This window comes from Chelonia mydas, chromosome 6, assembly GCF_015237465.2.
Source record: "Chelonia mydas isolate rCheMyd1 chromosome 6, rCheMyd1.pri.v2, whole genome shotgun sequence".
In the NCBI taxonomy this organism is placed as follows: domain Eukaryota; kingdom Metazoa; phylum Chordata; order Testudines; family Cheloniidae; genus Chelonia; species Chelonia mydas.
This window is the reverse complement of record NC_051246.2, coordinates 106894587-106914777: the sequence shown is the minus strand read 5'-3', so window position 1 is coordinate 106914777 and position 20191 is coordinate 106894587. Positions and strand designations below refer to the sequence as shown.

General features: G+C 41.6%; 1 long non-coding RNA gene across 1 annotated transcript in view; it reads right to left on the bottom strand.

Annotated features, from left to right (window-relative positions):
• The window catches only part of LOC119566220, a 60882-nt gene that overhangs the window by 6909 nt on the left and 33782 nt on the right, over positions 1–20191 (bottom strand). The window lies entirely within an intron of this gene.

Genomic DNA, 20191 nt, shown 5'->3' with positions numbered 1-20191 from the left:
TTATCTAGGCAATTTAACAGCAATATCTCAGGAAATGTCCAAAAGGAAGCCAAACGCTGCAGGAAGGTTTCATGTTATTAGTTCCCTGGTTTTTACAGGCAACAAATACATTTACATTTGAATGCTGTAAACAGACACGAAGTAACATTCAGATTGGTGAACAGAATCTCTCACTGAGAGTCCACTGCCCTGTCCTTTATACCAGTCCTGTGTCATCACTAAGCTTCTTCCTATCGACTGACTTCCAAAGCAGCCAGCTTTCGAGTGTTTCAGTGAATCACATCCACTAACTCACTTCCTTGCAGAAATCTTCATTTGACATATGTAAGGGATATTTTTAAAACAGCACTGGCAATTTGAAAATCTTGGAATCCACAACTAGCATGGCTATGATAAAAATTCTAGCATTCAATGTGCATCAATAAAATCTCATCTACAGAGCCTCCTCAGACACTCAGTGGCACCCTTTTATTAGAGAATGTAGTGTGTCTAGTGGTTAGAGCAGGTGACGGGGACATAAGACTCCTCTGTTCTGTTCCCATCTCTGAGAGGAAGTGTCATCCAATAGTTAGTCAGGACTCCTGGGTTCTATTCCTAGAGCCACAGTTTACTGACTGTGTGCTTGGGAAAGCCTCTTCATTTCTCTGTGCCAACTGAGAGCAAGTTCTAGCAGGAATTTTGAAATGCTGAACATGCTTTGGTCTTGGTCGTGCTTGCAGTTTAACCATGTTCAGCAACCATTGCTGACACCTGTTAGAAATAAATATTTTCCCTAGTGTAGACCAAGTTAATAGGGTGCAAATTTTACCTTCCTATGAGTTTGTCTGGCCAATCAGTTATCTAGGTATCAAGTAGCCCACTACGCCTGGTTTTGCAGGTTCATAAGTATCACTCTAAAACACACTTTGCTTTTAACTTGAAACTTGAGGAATATAATATATGAATTTCCATCCAGGAGCTATCACTAATTTAGGATACAGGAATCTAGACGGGACTTAATCACATTAGCAAAAAGCCTGGCTGTCACGAAACAATTAATAGAGATGAACTTTAAAAAATACTTTATGCAGTAGGTCTGCTCATTTTGCTATGGAATAATCAATAGTTGCACCTATATGTTAAATTAATTAGCATACCTATGAAATGCAAGTGTGCCATCAATACAAGAATGAGTACTGGATGCATATTTTCAAATTAAGAATAAGCAATATGTCAGGAATATATTAAACTGAATGGAAGAGGTAGTGCCAGTGATGTGTAATTGGTTTTTCCATTGTATAGTACATTTCTGTGGAAGGGTGGGGAGTTTGTTTTTTAATACATTAATTTGTCTCACAGATATATGCATTAACATGCCTCCTAATACAAGAAGAGATCTTTCCTGGCCAGGGTTAATGCCCAAAGTGGGTGTGGTTGTAAATCAATTGTAAACAACTGAGACAAAAAAAATTAGGAATTTCATGCTATCTGTACCACAGAAATGTGCATTACAGTTGTGATAATACAGAAATACTACTTCATTGGCACAAGTATGCGAACTCACTGTAAAGTTTGAAGATTTACGTGAAATTGTTTAGATTAAAAACTAATGAATAAATCAGTACAGTCCTTAAACAAATTACTTTCCTCTTAATGCTGTTAGACGCATTTTAGTTTACAATGGATGTGTAGTTTACAGAGTCAGGTAGAGGACTTTCCCATCAGAAGCTGCCTCACAAATCTGCTAGGCTGTTCAAATTTTTTTTGCCATAAGAAAGATTCCATGGGATTAATAGCTCCTTCCAAAATCATTTCCCCATTTTTGGTCTTTCCTAAAATTTCCCAAGTTCCTTTCAACAGCTGATCTCAGATTTCAGTGATGATGAGCAATGATCAGATTCAAGTACTCAGCTGATGCCTGTTTGACCCTTCTGAGGGGCCAATCCTGCAAGATGCCCTCCCTCATGTCAGCAGAAATAGAAGGCACTCAGCACTTTGCAGCATAAGAGGTTAGAGCTTAACTTTGAGCCCTGTCCTGCAAGATACTGAGGAGTCCCCCTTAAAGTAACAACTTGCAGTTCCCGCAGAATCCCCAATTTACCACATTTTTTTCTTAGTTTGAGATTGCTGGCCAACTTGATCCACAGACCAAGATCATATTACACATCTACCCACATCTGACTGACACCACGTACATCACAATTGGTGGAGAAATGGAAGAGACTTCCACTGGAAATTTCTATAGGGTTGGGACATCATAATATACATGAATATTCCAAAATATTGAAACAAACTGATTTGGCTTCTTTTTAAATTTGACTTTACCAAATACAATTTTCCTCCGTGTCTTGCATTTTGGGACAAGCAGTATCTGAAACTCTATGATCTCTTCCATTCTGGCTGCCATATTTAGTCTCTTTTTATCCCAGCTTGAAAGATAGACCAAAGGCCATTTTTATGAGAACCCATCCTCACATCACTCTTACCAGTCTGACTGGAGGAAAGCTTCCTTGTGCAAGCACCAATAATCGGTTAAGTCCCCTCTTGTGACTGTCCACCAATTGTCAGACACGACAGCTGTTGATAAGGTTGGAGATACAGCTCCCAGAAGGAGAGGTGAGTTTAAAGACTGGCTTCCATCTAAGGCCTTGTCTACACTACAAAATTAAGTTGATGTAAGTTACAGTATTTATCATGGTTTTTCATGTCCACGCTACCATCCTTCTGCTAGTGGTATGCCTCCTCACCAGGAGCGCTTGCACCAACTTAAGTGGGGCAGTGTGGGGGGCTGACAGTCTGAGCTGTCAGCCCCTGACAGCTGGATCCCACTCTGCTAGGGGTGGCGGGAGGGACTCCAGCTGTAAGCCCCATGCAGGGCTGACAGGGCTAACTACATCGACCTAAGTGTTATGCCTCTCGCGGAGCTGGAGTTATTAGGCTGGTGTAGTGGGTTACTACATCAGCGGGAGCAGCGTTGTAGTGTAGACATTTATGGAGTTAGGTCGACGTTAGCTGCTTTACATTGATCTAACTCTGCAGCGTAGACCAGGCCTACCTCTTAGCACAGCTCCTGCTGCCTATGGACCATGAAGCTTCTGGCTGAAGCCTCAGCTGTAATATTTTGAAGGACATTTACACAGCGATTCCAGACACCAGATGAGTGGCTCTGTTAACTGTTTTGTGTCAGGACACCAAAGTCCCAATCCAGCATGTGCTTAATTTTAAGCATACTCAATAAAGTCTATTTACAAGTCTAGACCCATTTAAATCAGTTGGTCTACTCACATGCTTAAAGTTAAGCACATGCTTGAAGTGCTCTCCTGGCTCATGGCCCAGTTTCCAGATACAACATATAGTCAGTCCTCAATCTGCAGGTTGCCACTGCCTGGGGGCAGTGGTTTAGCACTTTCTGCCCAAGGACCAGCCGAAGAGTGTAGTGAGTGGAGACTAGATGCTACTTGAATGATTTGAATGATTCTGCTAGAGACTAGGGTAGATTTTGCATCTCCTGGACCATCTTATCCTACCCCAGGCAGGGCACTTGAACCCAGCTCTACTCACGGAGACAGTTTAGCTCTCTCTTTTTTTTTTTTTTTTTTAAATCTGTTAATAAAAGTGCTTTCCTAGAGTGCAAAAAGTACAAGGCAACAGGACATAATAACATGTATTAGCAGTCTCTGATATTAATAGCACAGATTGTCACATGATATGACAGTGATTAAAGTGGGCATGGATGGAGGTCTCCCTTTCTTCTAGGACGCACTGTTCCCCCATGCAAACAGAAAATAAACACAGCCCTTCCAGAGCATAAATGCCAATAACTGTGAAATTTTGATTAAATAATAGATATGTGTTCAGAAGCACTTCTTTATAGTATGTGATTAAGAAAGATAACTAGACATCCTTACAGCTATAATGATAATAATTACCACAACACATAAAGTGTAGAATATGACACTGGAAAGGCCATTATTAACCTTTCCCAGGGTTATTTTTTGGTGTGTTTTTGACACTATGGACAGCAGTGTTCAGAGAACTAAATAAAACTCTAGCCATGGCAATTCTTTTCAGCCGCCTCTCTAATATGTTAAAGAGGAGGGAGGGAAGAGTGAAATATCTTTTATTCAAAACAGATGTTTGTTTAATATCAAACATCTGGGCAGTTTTACCAAGATTATTATGTTAAGACTTCTGCAACTATTGGTAATTCAAAAAAACTGAAAGGGCTTCCCTGTTTACATATAGCTATAAATAATAGCGCTGTGCCTCAGACCCAGGGCCCTTTTATTCCTAGCAAACAAGTTTTATGTCCGTAAAGCACCCCACCACATTGTTCAGCATGTCACACACGTTATCAGATAATGCTAACCTGCAAATTCCACATTATGACACCAATGCGCTTTTGCAACTCCGGTGGTGATCAAATCATGAGCTATTGATTATAACTTTGTAATATTAAAGTTCTACTTTGGTTCTTACCAGTATTGCTTTATATGGTTGGGCCATAGAGAAAGGCTGGATTTGATGGCATCTTATACCATCAGGTTTTTTAGCATCAGAAACAAGGATCTGCAAGACATTCTGAGAGTTTAACTGAGACCCGAAGGCAAAAAAGAACACATGGCCATAAAATGAACAGGCTGACTCGACACTGGTATGAATTGCTCCAAAATTCCTGAGGTTGAAAAAGTGAGAGCCGTTTACAGAGCTTTTGTAATCCACCTGTAGGAAAAAGCTAGCCTCTGTAAAAATCAATCAAGGTTTGGGAGCTCGCCACAAATGATTAAACAGCCTTCCGTGTGTTCAACTCCACTTTTCATATGATAAAAAAAGGCACTATTAGTCAGTCTTCACATCTGCAAAAATCATTTTGCATGAAGGCAAGAAGATGCCATTACTTTAAATTATGGCATTGGTGTGTGATAGATAGAGTGTGGGAAAGCCATAAATCCTGAGTCATTCTGTTCTGTAGTGTCCTGTAAATAACATAAGAGAACCAATAATCCGAGTGGCACAGGATAGTACTTTGAAACAGCTCTAATTAAGTCAGATCGAACCAAACCCAACTAAGCCAAGGTTTCTTCAACAATTTATTACTGAAAACACAATTAGCTGGAGGCATTCAGAGGAGCTTTGTGAAATCAAAGGCTGCACTGTAATTTAAAGTAAGTTTCCAAGTCACCAACTCATTAATAGCAGAGAAGGATTGCATGGCTGAAAGGCACTGAGTCAGAAGTAAAAATATGGAACCATTGGTATCATTTTTGGATGAAAACACAAATGATAAAATAATAATCATAGAATTGTAGGACTGGAAGGGACCTCGAGAGATCATCTAGTCTGTACACTGCCCTCTTCCCCCTATTCTTAGCTCAACTTCAATTCTAAAACTTAGAACTTATGAACGTCTGCTCCCTGGATAAAGGGATTTGTCTGTTTCAGCGCTTGCATTAGGAATTCTGTTCGATCCCCAGTTATATAGGTATATGTGGCATGAACTTCACCAACCTGCTGTTAAAATCCATTTAAAATTATTCCACTACTAGTATGAAGTGGAGGTACAGCTACTTGCTTAACTGAGCAGGATTCTTCCTTATTCTTGCATTCTTTAGAACAGAAAGTAACATCCACACTGTCCTTGGTGGGGTCTCACACAATCATATATGCAAGGTAAAAAAATTACGCATCATCTGCCATTGTCACAAAAGATTGACTTTCAGTGAGACTCGGGCTCCTGAGTAGTGCTGTTTGGAAATGTTTGACAAAACTTTTCTTTTCCTAAATGAAAAATGCCATTTTTGTTGAAATTGAAACTGTTCACGGAATGTCTATTTTGACAAAAATTCCCATGGAAGAATATTTTTTAATGATTTTTTTCCCCCATTTAGGAAAATTTTCATTTGAGAAAACACTGAATTTTCTTTTCAAGTTTTCTTTTATGCATTGGTTTTCCTTTTTATATTGTTTTTATTATTTTTACATTATTTTATAACAACACTAGTAGTGCAATAGTGCATAATCCCAATTCGAAATGAAAACCAAGTTTGGAATGTTGAAATTTCCCACAAAACAGAAATTCTGAGTTTTGACTAGCTCTGTTCCTGAGCTCCTAAGTCACTTTTGAAAATGGGACTTGGGACCCTAAGTCACTGAGGATTAGGCACTTTTTAAAATATAACCCTCCCCATCCTATGTTGTGCTGAAGACAGAGGGAATAGGACTTAAGGAGCTTCTTCCCACCCCCAAGTACACCCAAATGAACCAAACCCAAACAAGAACTTTTTTTGTGTGTCTCCCCTCTACTTGCTGGATTGAGCCAGGAGCAAAAACAGTTGACATAGATCAAGTAAAGATGGTCTTGTCATATAACTTTCAGCATAACATGAAGCAAGTACTACTCTGGTTAAAAAGAAAAGGAGTACTTGTGGCACCTTAGACACACCTGCAGTGTTCCATCACCCATTTTATCATGAGTCACATGATATTTGTTGTTTTTATCAAAGCCCCAGCTCCTGGAGTCATGTGACAACAAGAAAATCTCTTTTTTTTAAAGGAAGTTTCTAGGTTCTGAAGAAAAGGTTGAAACTGTGAAATTGCTAAAGACTCAAAATCAGAAGGCAAATGAAAAGAATCCAAAATACATGTTGTTTTTTTTTTAAATCTCATTTTTAAATCAATCTCATCAATTCTGGGGGCTTGGCTCATGGTTCGTCAGCACTTGGAGTTGGCACTACTTTACCTGTAAAATTATAGGTGCCAGTGTGGAGATCTGATTGAGTTTCCTTTGAAAATTTGCCGGTTGATGATTTACTCCAGGTTTGAGTTAATGATCTGAAATCTCAGGCCAAATTCTACTCTTAGTCACACAAGTGGAACCACACTGATTTCATTCCTATGAAATAATATCAGTATATATATATATATAGTGTCTGTATATGTAAGAAGTAATGGATTATCATGTATGTACAATGCAATCATATGAAGTCAATGGAGTTGTCCCAGGGTATATGAGAAGAGAATTCAACCCATAAAATTCAGGCAAAAGATCTAGTAAGGCCAAGAATACTGTGGGGCAAACCCTGAGTTGTTGCTGAATAATTGCTTGATGTCAGTGAAAGCTGTGGGTGCTCAGCAGCTCTCAGGATTTAGCCTGAAGTATTTAGAGAGGCTCTAGTCTTTGATATTCCCTGCTTATTCTTTGTATTTCCACAAAATAAGGTACTGATGGCAAATGTATGATCTTCATAAATTAGATAAAGAAGCTTAAATCAATAAAATTAGAGTCAATAAAGATAATATGAAGTGGTTCACTTAGGAAAGAACTTACCTAATGCACAGTTACAGACTGTCTATGCAGTAGTTCCACAGAGGAGAATAAAATGGTTACTTACCTGTACAGTAACTGTGGTTCTTTGAGATGTGTTGTGAACATACACATTCCATTGTAGGTGTATATATGTCCAATGCAGTCGAGTCAGAGACTTTTGCCAGCAGTACCACTAAGCCACACACGCCCCTGCTCTCCTCGTGCGCCAAGCTAAGCGCATAACATGGGCATAGTTGCTGTCTCCTTCTCCATTCCTTTGCACCACAGTCTATCTAATGTCTAAAGTAACGGGGAAAGTGGGAGGTTTGTGGAATGTATATGTGCACGACACATCTTGAAGAACTACAATTATTGTGCAGGTAAGTAACCATCTTTTCTCCTTTGAGTGATTGCCCACTTATACTTTCCACTATAGGTGACTCACCAGCAGTTCTCTTACAAGTAATGGGACTCCAGATTATTTGAAAAGGGATTGCAACTCTGACTTGCCAAAGTTGGTGTCGTTTCATAAAGCTTAGTAATAGAGCCTGGAGAAGGTCTGAATAGATGACCATGTTGCTGCCTTGCAACTATCTAGTATAGTACTATTGCTCAGTAAGGCTGATGAAGTGGACTGAGCCCTAATAAAGTGGGCAGTTTTCCTTGGTGAAGGAGAGACTTTAGCGGTAACTGTTTGACCTTTAACTTTCTTGGCATAGGCCACAAAGAGCCTGGGGGAGGTTCTGAATGACTTTGTGGGGTCCAGGTAGAATGCCAGGTAAAAGACTGTGGAGTCTTTGTTCAGCTTTGGAAGTGTGGGGTTTTGGGAATAATACTGGAAGGTGGATGGCTTCATTGAGATGGAAAACAGATACTACCATGGGAATAAATTTAGAGAGTGGCCTAAGAGAAACTTTGTCTCGATGGAAGACTATAAAAGCAGGGTCAGCTAGGAGACCCTGAAGTTCTGAAAATCTCCTTGAAGAGATGATTGCAAGCGAAAATGCTGTTTTGATAGGCAGTAGTGATAGCGCAGTTGTTGCCAGAGGTTCAAAGGAGAAACCCATTTACCTAGATAGGACTAGATTGAGATCCCATCAAGGTAGTGGACTAGGAGAGCAGATGTTGAGTAGACCCTTTAGAAATATAGAAACCAAAGGGTGAGAAAAGATAGAAAAGCCATTCAGCGGTGGGTAAACTACAGAGATAGAAGCCAAGTGGACTCTTAATCGGTAATCCAGTATTTGTGTAATCCCTGTGTGATTAGGCAGTAACTGGTGAGATTGCACCCAGGTTGAAAACCTCGTCCATTACATGATGTATGTGGCCTTAGTGGAGTCCTTTCTGCTGCTCACCAAGATGGCTTAGACCTCCCTGGAGTATAATCTCTTGGGAGTATTCAGACACAAATCATCCATGCGGTGAGTTGGAGAGACTGGAAGCAGGGATATAGATACTTGCCCAGGTTTTGAGCCAGGAGATCCTTGAGTGGATGCAAAGTTATAAGGGGCTGGATGGAGAGTTGAGGTAAGTCCATGAACCAATACTTTCTTTGACAAGATGGTACTGTGAGGCTTAATGTTGCCTCGTCTCTTTTCAGTTTCCTGAGTACCCTCAGAATGAGAGGAACTGGAAGGAAAGCACAGAGCGGATGATTGGACCAGGGAAGAAGAGAGGCATCTGTCATGGAACCTGGGCTGTAGCCCACCATTGAGCAAAATCTCCTGCATTTGTTGAGGTTGGTTGCAAATACCCTTACTGTTGGAAGATCTGAAGGAGATTGTCCTTTCTGTTTAATCAATCATGCTTGTCTATAAAGTCCCTGCTGAGGGGATCTGCAATGGTGTTCCCTACCCCTGGAGGGTGAAAGGCTTTCAGTGAGACCTTGTTTCTTATTCAGAGATTCCTCAGGTGGATGACTTCTTGGTACAGCTGAGACAACCTTGCATCTCCCTGCTTGTTCAGTTAAAACAAGGCAGTGGTATTGTCTCTGGGAACTTGAACCAGTTGGTTCCAAACAGTGGACATAAATTTCTTGCAGGCTTGAAGAATAGCTCAGAGCTCCAACTAATTTATGTGGAGCAACACCAGCTGAAGTGACCCAAGAGCTTGCACCTGGAGTTGACTGAGATGGGCCACCCAGCCTTTGGTGAATGTCTGGTACCAGACTCATGGTTGGTACCAGTAGCCAAAAAGGGAACCCCTTGCAGATGTTCACTCCCAACTCCACAAGAAACTGCATTTCCTGAACCAATACAGTCATGAGAGATGAGTCCATGAAAAGGACAAGGGGAGTGGGTTGGACAAGGGACTTGAACTGGATGACGTATCCCTCCTTTACGGTGCTGAGCACCCACTTGTCCTACATGATCAGTTTCCAAGCACTGTAAAAGACAGACAGGCGCAGTCCAAAGGGAGGTGTCATATGGTTGATGTTCTGTCCCTGATGGTGTCAAGTATCAGAGGGGTAAGCCATGTTAGTCTGTATCCACAAAAACAACAAGGAGTCCGGTGGCACCTTAAAGACTAACGGATTTATTTGGGCATAAGCTTTCGTGGGTAAAAAACCCGCTTCTTCAGATGCATGGAGTGAAAATTCCAGTTGCAGGCATTATTATACTGACGCATGAAGAGAAGGGAGTTACCTCACAAGTGGAAAACCAGTGTTGACAGGGCCAATATAATCAGGGTGGATGTAGTTCACTCCCAATAATTGATGAGGAGGAGCAATCAAAACTGCTTCAAAGCTGCAGCAATCTGGTGAGAAGGGCCTGTTGTAGATGATGCCAATAGGTGATGTCAAGGAGGCTTAGTCTTTCTTTTGAAGTTGTCCTGAGATCTCTGCTGACAAGAGAGTCTTTAATACAGCTAAGGTTTAAACTGTTTCCTCTTTGTTACTGGGGTGTAAACCCAGAGTGAATGGAGAGTTGCTCAGAAATCTTTTAACGTATGCATGGTATCATCCATTTTCTGGGGAAACAATTTGGACCCTTTGAAGGGTAACTCTTCAATGGAATTTTGCAGCTCCCTTGGGATGCAAAGGCTTGCAACAAACAGGAGTGCCTCATCGAGATGGCTGTAGCTATGGAGCATCAAGCCATGTCAGCAACGTCGATGGCCACTTGAAGCAAGGTTTGGGCAGTGAGGTGTCCTTCAGAAACTATGGCCAAGTACTGTTCTCTGTATTACTCAGGCAATTTGTCTGCAAATTTGAGATTGCTGACCAATAAATAAAGGTGTATTTACACAACAGTGTCTGGTAATTTGACATTCTAATCTGAAGGCTGGCAGTGGTCTAGGCCTTCATGCTATATAGCTCCAGTCTTTTAAGCTCCTTGTGTTTAGGAGAGGCCATAACCACAAGAGAGTCTAGAGTCGGGTGGGCAAACAAATCATCAAAGTCTTGCTGATGAACCCGATAGTGTCCGTCCACCTGTTTGGCAGTGGGTGACACAGACCTTGTGTCTGCCAGAGGGTTTTGGCTGGTTGCAGCAAGGCTTCATTAATGGGAAGGGTTACCGTTCCTGGGGCAGGAGCCCGTAAGGTATCTAGGAGCTTGTGTGGGTATCCTGTACAAGCTCTGTCTGCACTCCCAGAAATGTGGCCACCCTTCTCATAAGGTCCTGGAACACTTTAAAATCTTCCTTCTCTGGAGATTGGCAGCCTTGTCCAGGGAAGATGATGAGGGGAGGGGGGGGAGAAATATCAAGCGGTTCCTCAGTTATCTCCCCTTCTTGTGTAGGTTCCAACAAAGGAGAAAGCTGATGGATGGTAGAAGGGGATTCTCTAGAGGTCCCTGATATGAGTGAAGGCAATCTCCTTCTAGACTCCAGTGGAGGACTAGACCTCTTAGAGTAGTCCAAAGTGCACAGTAAGGCCAGAGGGGGTATTCCACTCTTTGAACTGCCCACGGTGATAGGGACCATATGGGGCATCCTTGTAAGAGTGCCAGTCAGGGATTTTAGATTTAGTACCTCCAGAACAAGGTGTATAAAGTGATCTAAAAGACCTCAGAGGGGATATTAGTCATTCATCGTTCAAGTCCAAAAAGGAGATGTAACTCTCCTGGGTAAATTGAAAACAGTCCCAGCTGGTGTTTGTGGAGGTCTCAATGTTGGAGAAACCCAGTGCTTCCCTTTTGGCACGGATATAGAGGAAGTGTTCAAGGGAGTTAGCAGTAGTGGTTCAGGGAGCCAAAACACCAATAGCTAAGTTGCTGCTGATGGAGCCATCATAATGGTAAATATCACTGTTGGCACCAGCGGTGTTGAGACTGACACCATTGGTGCTGGATGGTGCAACAAAGGAAAGTCTGGTACTGGCAAATGCAAGACGTCCTTCACTGCAAGGAAGGCCTGTGGAATAGAAGATACCTAAAGAGTTAAGTTTTCATTTAGCTGAGCCAATAGTACTGACAGTGCCAATGGTGCCAGCACTGATGGTGCTGCGGAGAAAGGACCCAGTAATGGTGAAGACACTGGTCTTAATGGTCCAGAGGAACTGGAGTCCATAGTGCCTGCAAGCAGTCCTTGGCACGGGAGGACTCACTGGAAGCCTGTGTGATGAAGAGTGGGACTTGATCATTTGTGAGACTCAGACATGGCTAGTTTAGAGCACTTTGAGAAGGCTGCTGGGGATGAGGAGGAATGGTTTGTCTCTTCAGATTTAGGCTTGAAAGCCAGGGATTCCAAGGGGGCACTCCTTGTGAATTAAGTGTCTGTCCTCTTGTGGTCAGGGTCCGGTTCTGAAGGATGCATCACCTCCTCCAGAATGCGGCCTTTGAGGTGGAAATCCCTACATTTCTTGTTTGTTCCAGTAAGGAAGGAGCTACAAATCGAACACTTAACTAGACAAGTTAAGCAGCTTTTGTGCCTATCCATGAAAGGGATCATCTCCCTACACATTGCACACTGCCTGAACCCTGTGGAGTTTTCAGGTTACATCCACCAGTTCTTGTACTAACTAACTAAATTATATACTAGAACTAGAACAAAGAACTAGGGGTCACCAAAAGAAATTAATAGACAGCAGGTTTAAAACAAACAAAAGGAAGTATTTCTTCACACAATGCACAGTCAACCTGTGGAACTCTTTGCCAGAGGCTGTTGTGAAGACCAAGACTATAACGGGGTTCAAAAACGAACTAGATAAATTCATGGAGGATAGGTCGGTCAATGGCTATTAGCCAGGATGGGCAGGGTCCATAGCCTCTGTTTGTCAGGACCTAGGAATGGGTGACAGGGCATGGATCACTTGATGATTGCATGTTCTTTTCATTCCCTCTGGGGCACCTGGCATTGGCCACTGTCAGAAGACAGGATGCTGTGCTAGATGGACTTTTGGTCTGACCCAGTATGGCCGTTCTTATAGAGTAAGAAGAACTCTTTATGGAGGCTGGTGTACTGAAGCTAAACAACTATGGAGTGGCCCCTCCAACTCTCACCACAAGTGATGAGACAGAACTGAGAGGGAGGTGGGAGCCACTCCCCTTTTATGCCCTCAGTTCAGCATACAGGGAGAGCAGGGAATGTGCACCACCCAGTGGTGCTGCCTGCTGGTGAAAGTTTCTGACTCCAGTGCACTCTCTGCATATGTACCTACAGTTGAAGGTATCTGTGCACAATCACTTGAAAGAGAACTAGGAGTTATAATGCCTGGTAGACCAGGGAGAAGTTTCAGAGTAACAGCCGTGTTAGTCTGTATTCGCAAAAAGAAAAGGAGGACTTGTGGCACCTTAGAGACTAACCAATTTATTTGAGCATAAGCTTTCGTGAGCTACAGCTCACTTCATTGGATGAAGTCTCTAAGGTGCCACAAGTACTCCTTTTCTTTCAGGGAGAAGTTACTATCATGACAGGTTTCAGAGTAGCAGCCGTGTTAGTCTGTATCCGCAAAAAGAAAAGGAGTACTTGTGGCACCTTAGAGACTAACAAATTTATTTGAGCATAAGCTTTCGTGAGTGATGCTTCCAATGAAGTGAGCTGTAGCTCACGAAAGCTTATGCTAAAATAAATTTGTTAGTCTCTAAGGTACCACAAGTCCTCCTTTTCTTATTATCATGAGAAGCTTTACTCATTTTAACCAGTGCATTAACAAGAATTACTACATGTAAATCAAGTAGGGTATTTATACACCTTACTTGGCAACAGTTAGGCCCAAGTGGGAAACAGTTTCAGGATTCAATAGGAGTACAGGGTGCTTTCAGACTTGGCCCCTGTACTTTATAAAAGACAGAAACAAACTGAAGAAAGCACAGAAAAAAACCCCAAAAAGTGGTTCAAGATTTGAAAAGTAGGTCTCTGATGGAAGTTTAGGGAAATGGGCATTGTTTAGCCTGTGGAAAAGAAGATGGACAGATGACATGGTTACAGTCTAGGACTTCATAAAGGGATATTAAAAAGACCCCTTATTTTCATTAATTGACGAAGATACAACAAACAACAACAACAACAAGACAATGGGGTGTAAACAGACAGAACCTTGTTTGAACAGATGTACACACACACACACACACACACACCCATATATAATCCAAACTCACTCTTCTCCTAGGGTCTATAACCCTTCTGCCAAGTGTTGTTGGCGGCAAAAAGGACCAGGTTCAATTTTCTATGAGTTTCCTTAAACACACTTATCTAACACCAGTTCAAGTTCCCACCCGGAAACCTGGGAAACTAGATATGTGACCCTGGGTGCCCCGATGAGCAACTCTTCCTCATTTGCAAACAATGAGTTCAGGGGTTACAAGAAAGAAAATTTTATTGTGAAGGGGGGAGGGGGGAAGAGATAGAGAGGAGGGGAAGGAAGACACCAGAATTAATTTGGGAAAACCAGCAATTAACAAATTCTGTGATGTAAGACTTCCCCTCTCCCCAGGGTGTCTTAACAGTAGGCCCAACCTCAGTCCTCCTTTGGCCATTACGAGAGGTTGGTGGGTTCTGGCCACTTCCCAGCTCCCTAGTCATGGCTAGCTCTCCTGGGTTGGAGAAGTCCAAAGATCCTAGCAGGTCACTGCTGCCTGGGCTGCTCTGGGGAACTCTACTACCTATGCCAGGTGGAGTGATTTCAGCTTTAACTGATGGGTAGCAAGCCCATACCGACATCCTTTGGGAACGATCTGGCTGTGGTTCTGCTGCCACTCTGCGCCGTCCAGCCCCTCAAAGGTGCTGTCACCACCACTCTGAGCTGTCTGCTGCCTCAGAGAAACTGCTGTTCTAACACCATCAATTCCCACCATGCAGCTGCTGCTTCCTGGAAGCTGCCCTCACTCTGCACTGTCCCCTGGTCACCAGGCTCAGTGCTGAGGAAAGGATCCATGGTATTTACAACTTTGGACAGAGTCCATACCACCAGCAAAGCACTTTCAGAAGCAGACCAAAACTTTTCTCCCTGCACTACCCACCCACCACCCAGGCTTCTGTACCCAACAGTGCCAAACAGCCCGGAGACCCCAGGCCGTTCAGGGTCAGTGTCTTCTCTTTCCCAGCAAGGTCAAGTGCAATCTTACTGCCCCCCAAAACTTAACTGAACTTTAACCAAAATGTCCCCAAACTGCCACAAAACTGAAATGTAAATAAGCCCTGGCCCAGTCAGTCAACTCCCCTGGCTTTCCAACAGATGCCAGCAGAGAACTCCCTCACCAGTGTAGCTCTGCCCATCTGCAGTTCTTAAGCAGCTCGAGACCGCTCTTCTCCCATTTCACCAACAGATGACAGTAGTGAGCATCCTGCTCTCCAAGGGTATGTCTACACTGCAATTAATAACCCGCAGTTGGCCCGTGCCACCTGACACGGGCTAAGGGGCTGTTTAACTGCGGTGTAGATGTTTGGGCAGGTGCCTGTGATCTAGAATCCAGAGAGCTGGGAGAGTCCAAGAGATCTGGCTGCAGCCCGAAACCGAACGTCTACACCACAATTAAACAGCCCCTTAACCCGAGCCCCATGAGCCTGAGACAGCTGGCATTGGCCAGCCACAGCGTAGACATGCCCTACGGCTTTAGGCCACAGGGATTACACTAGTAACTCTAAAAACAAAACAGAAGTCTTGCTCAAGATCAAGCTGTCGTCCCAAGCTTGGCTGTTCCTCGGAATTTCTCTATCCCAGGACCTAGCTCCCTTTTTCCCATACAGACAGTCCAACCCCCTGTATGTTGTGATTGGAAATAACAGGATCCCCCTTCCACTATGAGCCTGCAGTAATTATTGTACATTTATTGCAGGATTCTAGATCCTTAGGTTTGAGAGAATCAAAAAAGGAGTTCTTCTCTCCTTCCCAGGATCTTAGAAACTGTCACGCTGTTACCATCAATACACGGGCTTAAGATGCAGTACGGAAAAGTGAGGTTAAGAAGATAGAAAGATCTGAAGACTGTAAAGACATCTAGGCAATGGAACAATTAGCTGTTTAGGCTATGGATGGCTAGATCAGTGACAATTGGGAAAAAATGAAACCAATTCTGCCACAAGGCAGGGGGATGTATTAGATGACCCTTAAGAGGTCCTTTCAAAACATGATGATTTTATAAAATGTGAAGGGATCAAGGAAAATGATTAAGTAAATATATTTAAAATTTGCCCTCTAACGTACAATGATGATGTTGGTTATAGCATCCTATAGATTCTAAAGCACCCATCTTTCTCCACCAAGTCTGGGCCTGCTTGCAAAAATATTCACGGACAAAACCTACCTCAGCACAAATTATCTTCAAGAGCCATTTGAATTGAGCTGTTATAAGCAAATATATAGCCAGGTTTAATTACTGAGCTATTTGTAATTTTCTCTCCTGGTGCATCCCATGACTAGAGGTGCATGACATGGCAAATTTCTGTATTTGATAATGAGCACATCACTTCTCAAGAGTGCAGCAAACAAAACAAAAACTAATTTGTAACCGCAACTAATCAGGCATCTGCAGGCAATGAGAAACTTCCATCAGTGTCCTCCATGGGTCTCTCACCACTTTATGTTTCTGCATAGGATTATTCATTTTGTGATGTAACCTCACTGACTCCATACACCTCAGTGGAGATACAGCAGGATTGAATATGGCTATGGCCCAGGTCATCAAGGTATTTAGGCTCTTAATTTCCATGGATCTGAGTATGCAGTGTTGTGATTTCAGGGAAGTTAGAAGCCTAAATATGTTTGAGGACCTGGGCCTACGTGAGTTGAAGTTAGTTTTTGAAACTACTAAACACAAGAGATGGCTTGAAAATGGCAATAAATAAACAAACATCACACAAAGTTTTATGGGAGAATTTGTGTCTTGTCAAAAGCTTGAAATTTTGAAAAAATTCCACAGCTTCACTAAATGCAGCATACAGGCTTGTTGCAGAAATTAATAGTTGAGGTTCTATGGCCTGTGTCATGCAGGAGGTCAGCTGAGATGATCATAATGGTCCCTTCTGTCCAGAACATCTATAAATCGATGATTGATGAGGAATTTATATGGTTATATTTATATTTTTATGTCAGACCACCAGTTTTATTGTTGGAAAGACAGCTAAAAGGTAGGATTTCCATACTTAGCTGATATTTAGATTGTTAGAGACTATCAAGAGCTTAGTGGCTAAGTAGCCATCCATCCAACCAAACAGATCTTTAGCTATTCAGTCAGAGGTGTATACTGTGTATCAGACAATTCTCTCATATTAGAAAAACGGGATTCGTTCTGGCAGCATCGTTATTTGAACTGTAACATTTGGTTAATATATAAAAGTCACTTAAATTCTTCATCATTCATCACTTTATAGAAGTTAAGGCCAGAAGGGACCATTATGATCATCTCAGCTGATCTCCCGCATGACACTGGCCATAGAACCTCAACCATTAATTTCTGCATCAAGTCCGTAATTTCTGATATGGCATATCTTTTAGCAGGACATCCAATCTTGATTTAAAACATTTATTGTATTTTTATCATTTATTTAAAGTACAGTAGAACCCTGTTTAGCTGATCTAATCGGGACCGAGGCCAGGGCCAGATAGGATAATCAAAAATTCAGATAAACAGGAAAATGGGCAAAGAGCTTTCCATCCATTATTTTAAGCGGCAGAGTTGCCTTTAAACTAGCTGACCCCTGCCAGAAAAGCATTAAAATATGCCTCCCTTCTTATCTACTTAACAGAATATACAAAACATTAGTTCTTGCAAACAATGTTTTGTTCATTCATTAACAGGAAAACTGACATGAGTTTTTAACAAGTTGTATTAATCATTTTTACACTCTTTACCTCTGAACATTATAGGGATCGTCTACAAAGTCTGTTTAATGTTACACAAGGCACCATCTCTAGCTTGTTTACACATAACATCACAAACAGTACAATTTTTAAAAATTCCAAAAATGATAAGCATTGAAACATACCCCCTTTTTTTATTTACAGCATACATGAACTGTTACTTCTAGTAAAGAGTACCAGTTTTTAAAAAAGCAGAAACTCATTTTAAGTTGCGCTGGTTGTTCGGTTAATACAGACAGCTGGATAATGGAGGCTTGGATAAATGGGGTTCTACTATCTCTCTCTTATTTAGCACCTAGACACTATGATGACGGGTACACTAGCAATAGATAAATCAGTAGATCTATGAAGCTGATTTTTCTCACTGTAATGTAACAAGTGCATCATATGATAACTATTTCCATTTATAAATGCAGACTTTATAGATATTGCCCAAATGAGCTCAGGCAGCTTTGTTTTGAAGTGAGAATTGGAGGCCTTATGACTACAGCTATAGTTTTAGGGAAACCCATTCATGGATGAGTCTGGGTATGGACACACCCAAGAAGGAACTGATAATCTCCTGGATCATCCAATGTGTGAGAATCCAGAAATGTCATACATCATGGAACTGTCTCCGTAATTTCCATAATTTCCATCAGGGACTGACTACTCCCTTCTCTAAGATATTGGAAGCAAAACAACAACAACAACAAAAAACCTACCAGAGAAAGCCCTGCAGGGATGACTAAGTTGCATCAGTTCTCCCAGAGGTAAAATGTATACAAATCAAATCAAAATATAAATCATTCCACCCTGTTGTGGGGTTTATGCACAGTTTCTTTTAATAAAATATGCAAATATTTTGCAGTAAATTGATTTCCCAGTTTCAGTTCTCTTATCTCCATATTTATTATTCATGATCCTTCTACTCCCCCACTTGAGTAGAGGGAAAGAAAAAAAAGGGGGAAAAAGGGCTGTGTAGAGTTCACTTGCTTTTAGGAACTAGCTTTATTATTGTTATTATTAGCACAAATTTTATACTCCTAGGAGTGAAAGATAAATGTAGATATTACTTCTAATCTCAACCAAAGCTAAGAGGTAATATAATGACACCCTCTTTAATGCAAATCATTGCAATAAATGACTACATTGCCTGAGAACTCTACTGCATGGCAAATTGTAATGAAAGTTTGAATTGCAGGAGCAAAATGACTATTGTTTAACCTGCATCCAAGCTGGATGGTATTACGACTGTTGTTAAACGTGTATACATCATGACTTTACAGAGAAACAATCCATTAACCTAGAATTGTTACTGTAAAAATCTTCGTGCTTTAAAAAGAAAAATAGATTTATTTTCAAGCAAATGAGCAGCTGAAATCTGCCTGTGACTTTTACATAACAGTAGCTAATGTAAATACTATCATTTACATGACTTAGGAGGCTAATGTGCTCCATGGAGAAGGCACCAAGTTTGATTAGACTGGGGAGCAGCAACCTTTGTTGTTGAAGATCTCTGACATAAAAGAGGGGGGGAAAGCTGTTGAATCACATGACAGAGCATGCTCAGCCAGGCACATGCCATAGGAAGAGGGGAAGGAAAAGGAAAATGTGAAAAAGATTTTGAAGATATAAAAGTGATGGGACTCTTTCCTATTTACACGCAAGGCCCGTTGCACCACCTTGGCAGTATAAAGGGATCTTAAAGTGGTTGTAAACTATAGGTGTAAGTTACATTGCCACCTGTTGTAAGGCGTGTTTGCACTGCCACCGCTGTTTGAAAGGACTTTAGAATCAAGCCCAATGACTTCTCCCCATTAAGAATCCCACAATTATGGGTAGCACTTTCAAAACCACCTAAGCAACTTGGGGGCCCAAGTCCAATTGACTTTCCAAGGGACATGGGCTCCTAAGTGATGTAGGTGCTTTTGAAAATGTTACCCTATACAATGATCCAGATTCTGCAAATATGTGACGAAGGACTAGAGCAGAGCAAAAATCTGCAGGAAAGTTTAGATATTCCACTGGGAAAAATTAAACAAAATATTTTGTTTTTGTTATGGATTGGTTTGACCTGAATAGAAATATTCTGGTGTATTGAACTGACGTGAAACATTTTGTTTCGTATCAGTTCAAGATTAAACTGTGCTGGCCATGATGGCACGTTACCTCATGGGCGTTGTAGTCTGGGTACATATACTCATGGAAAATTTAGATTTTGCAGAAACTGCATTTTCCATTGAAAAAATAATTCCAGTAGAAAATTCCATACCAGTTCTACTATAGAGTATTTGTGTGAGGGAAGGTAGTGCAGGATCAGATCCACAGCATTCAAATTAGGGATCAAGTTTTCCGCTGGCACAACTCCATTGAAGTAAATGGATTTGGCCATATGCATTAGACCTGAAAAGTGAGTGTACTGCATCAGATCTCTCCAGTTAAAGTCTCTAGTGATACAATGCATGGAGCATTTCAGATCAAATACAGGGAAGGAAATATGTTTAAAAAAAAAATCACCAATTTCAGATTTTTTTTTTCCCCTGGGAGAGAGTTTATTGGCCTGATTCTCCACTCCATCACTCGGTTTTCACTGGTGAAAGTCCACTGGCTCAAAAGGACTAAAAACAACATAAAGCTAGTGTAACAGCATTGAGAACCAAGCTCAGTATCTCCGAAAGAGAC